Source organism: Myxocyprinus asiaticus, chromosome 45 (assembly GCF_019703515.2).
Source record: "Myxocyprinus asiaticus isolate MX2 ecotype Aquarium Trade chromosome 45, UBuf_Myxa_2, whole genome shotgun sequence".
Classification (NCBI taxonomy): domain Eukaryota; kingdom Metazoa; phylum Chordata; class Actinopteri; order Cypriniformes; family Catostomidae; genus Myxocyprinus; species Myxocyprinus asiaticus.
In genome coordinates this window covers 5,334,328-5,338,011 of record NC_059388.1, presented here as the reverse complement: position 1 = coordinate 5,338,011, position 3,684 = coordinate 5,334,328, and the positions used below count along the sequence as shown (strand labels likewise).

The following is a 3,684-nucleotide window of genomic DNA, read 5'->3' as shown; positions in this document are numbered from 1 at the left end:
TTTCATTCAGTGTTTGCTCACATCATGTTTACGTTCACAATCATGTTTACTGGTTGTACGTTGGAGCATGCAACAGCCCGCAAACCAATGAAATTGAATGTGCCACACCGCAGTACGGCCATCTAATTTCAATAGCCACAAGGTGATAATACAACTAGTGATAATTCAGTGGTTGATGATAATAGATACGGGGCAACGGCTTGATGGTTAAACATGAGAGAATGATTATTATCTAAAGAGAAAAACTTGAGGGTAATGGTTATAGGTTTGATTAATTGATAATCATTATTCAATGATTTATCATTATCAATTATTGTGTTACCATTAACCACAGTTGTCGCATTTCGTATGCCAAACATATATGACTCATGGATGTACAAAAAAATAAATAAAAAATAAATTTAAAAAAAAACAAGCAAACCTATACGTGTCATCTTAAAGTGTTAAAAATATTGAGTGCCAGTGTAATAGCACTGTCTGTGTCTCATATGCCCAGCACATGATTGTTGTTTTGGGTTAAGAGCTTGGGTCTGGCCCCTCTGCGGAGACAAATCTTTTTGTAACAGAACGTCTGGCCATTCTTTGTCTGTAATAGCTGCATAAATGGAGAGTATTGTTAAAATCTAAATATGAGAAGAAGGAACACACATAAGGTAGGTGTGTGCTTTAACATACATGCTCCTTTGCTCGCAGGATGCTGACTGCAGACTTGATGACTTTCAGATTGGGATATTTTTCTTCTACTTTTTCTTTAATGCTAGATGGCTGTTCCTCTGTATCAAATTTCTCCAAGGTCTTTGACACCTACATGTAGATGGATAGTTAGTTTACAAATAACATGTTCATTAACATTTTTTTTTTTTTTCCCGACATCAGTATTTTTGGTTACATTTTATTTTTTTTAATTAATATGAATATGAGGAAAAGTGTATATTTTAGGTGCTGTTAAAATATCGAATACGTTTTTCATCCCATTTTTGATTACCTTTTATATTTTTTCTTTTTCTTTTTACAGTACTATTTATTAAATAGAATAAAGTACAAATATCTCATGTTAATGCGTGATTTATTTTTTATAGTTTTTTTTTTTTTCCCCTAAGAAAAATGCTGTTTAAAACACTGCAGGACACTGCCATCACTGCTTGACATGTCAACAACCCAGACAGTAATGAAAACACATTGCAGATTGTCCCATTACTATAAATGGAAGAGTCAGTTCGGCCATTACCCTGGGAGCGGCTCAACACACATTTAAAACCTCACTGAATTCAAAATTCGAATTTGAAATTTCAAACCTTTTTGAAATTTGTTAACGTCTTCACCAAGGAAGAGGCTGTCAGGAGATAAACCTCTTCAGGTGGGAACTGTGATGCAATCTAGAAAAAAACAACAACAACTAGAAAATACATGTGGCACAATTGACAAGCATCGGAATACAACAAGACAGTCAGATCAGATATTAGTTTTAGATTAGTTACTGTGTCAGTTATTAGATTATTTATTGGGTAATTCTCATGAAACCTGTTTAGGAAAAATACTGGTCCTCATTTATTTCAAAATAAATCTCAACTCGTCTCGCTGGATGAGTTGAGATTACTCTGTGTTCCACCAAACACTAACAGATCCGAAAGAGACTGCCAAGCAATCAGCATCTTCATCCGTTCGCCTGCAGAACTGAAGAGAAAAGATTTCTCTTCCATCTTCAATCAAGTCGACGTCGCTGATTTCTCCGGCAGCCCGCCGAGAATCAGCAGCCATACCGCCCGCCGACAGAGCGAGGAAATAGCCTCCCGTCATCACCCGAGCCTCGAGGACCTGAGTCAGAGTTAAAGGATGGATGTACACACATTCGTCTACGTCCTCATACCATTCAAATAAGAGGTTTACGTCTGGGCAGAGATAGAATATTATAGTGTGTTATTCTTGTGTATCAAGGTTATTGCTTGTACAGTTATGGACCGCTGAGTCTGCTCATTGCTGCTAATAATACTCAAGGTATTATTGTAATGTACTGTTATCACGAATGAGATCTGCTGTGTTGTAGTCGAACCACATTGGACTGTTGTGTATTTCCGCCATCGCGGGTGAGACCGACATTGAGTTTATCCATTAAAGAACCAAAGACCATGGGACGGTTTACGAGCCGTCCACCGCGTCTCTGAGTGATAAACTAACAGCTGCTTTCTCTCCCACGATCGCGAAACCGGCTTTGGTGCCACCACTTTATTCTTTCTCTCTCTGGTACTAACCACACACACACGCGACCCCTCACAAACATTCTCACACACTTTTGGCTAGTAGATAACTTCGTGATAAAGCTCAGCTTTGACCCTAAGCTATCATACAAGCGGAGACGCGGTAAATGGGCAGATGCTATTTACAGCCTTCTCTCTGCCCACATTCGTGGGCATAATCTCTAACCAGAAATCTCGCGTGACGTACTCTCCACGAGAGTCACGTCCGCCATTTTGTGCCGTCCCTCCTAATACACACACACACACATACATTCTCTCTCACACACACACACACACCTTCCTCTCTTGTGTTATAGGATTATTTTGGTTACCATATCTAATCATGTAACTGTTTAGTTTGTAGTTGAAAGTCGGAAGTTTATTGACTGCATTGTATTGATCATTAATTGATATTACTGCATAAATAAACTTTGTTATATTTCAAAGAGAAGTGTTTTGGTTTGTTTTGCATACACCTGTGTCAAATGCTGACAGGGGATGTCAGTGCTCGGATTCAAGCCGTAATTGTTTCTTTATCGAAGTCGATATTCCTAAGATGTCGATTTTCCTTAGAGAACAATCTAATATTGAGACTGTTATATTATCTGGTTATTAGTCCCTGATTCCAGGGTGGTGCCCCAGCGATATTAATCCTTATTAATATTCTATTGATTTTTGATAACTGATAATTATCTTTGATGATTGTTGAATTTGAAGGATCAATAAGCTAGTGTTAATTTTAATAAATGTTTCATCGATGTTAATAATTAATGATTCTCTTTGATAATTGTTCATTTAAAGGATTAAAAAAGCTAACATTGATTCTCATCGATGTTCTATTGATTTTAATAATTCATAATTATCTTTGATAATTATTAATTATTGCTAATAACCAAACCCGCTCCTGAACGTAGCGCACTACATTTACTGGAGCCCCGTATGAGGTTTTAATGAGTTAGATTCTATTATTTAATTTAAATATTAATTAATAACTAAAGAAATAATTATTAATTATTTCTGATAGTAACACTGATCTAAACAACCAGTAAAGCCCTACATAATAATTGGTGCCCTGTGTGAGGCATCCTACGTGCCAGTTTGTCACAGTGTGTATGCATAGGAATCCAAAGTAATAACTTGAATCATTACTTCAAAGTTTGGTTCTGTTTGAAAATTGACTTCTCACAATTTGCCAAGCATAAGCCAGTGTGATGTGAAAGTGCTCTTAAGAGTTAATTAGGGGTTGGTAAGTTTACGATAGTCTGCTCAAAGCCTGCTGTTGTTGTTATTTAACTCCTAATGCTTTCACCTAGATGTTACAGAGAGGTACCAAGTCACCTCATTGATGTCCACCAAAGAGAGAACGCAGTGAAATTTGCACATTACATAACAGTAGCCCATAAGCCACAGGTCGAAGCCTCTCACCTGTGCGTTCGTGTCAGCATTATCG

General features: G+C 37.2%; 1 long non-coding RNA gene across 1 annotated transcript; it reads right to left on the bottom strand.

Annotated features, from left to right (window-relative positions):
• Positions 1 to 323: 323 nt before the first annotated feature.
• LOC127435361 (uncharacterized) lies at positions 324 to 2,507 on the bottom strand. Its single transcript, XR_007896190.1, has 3 exons — positions 1,296 to 2,507; positions 676 to 804; positions 324 to 595 (listed from the first exon to the last, which is right to left on the bottom strand). It is a non-coding gene; the product is annotated as an uncharacterized LOC127435361 (long non-coding RNA).
• Positions 2,508 to 3,684: the final 1,177 nt, after the last annotated feature.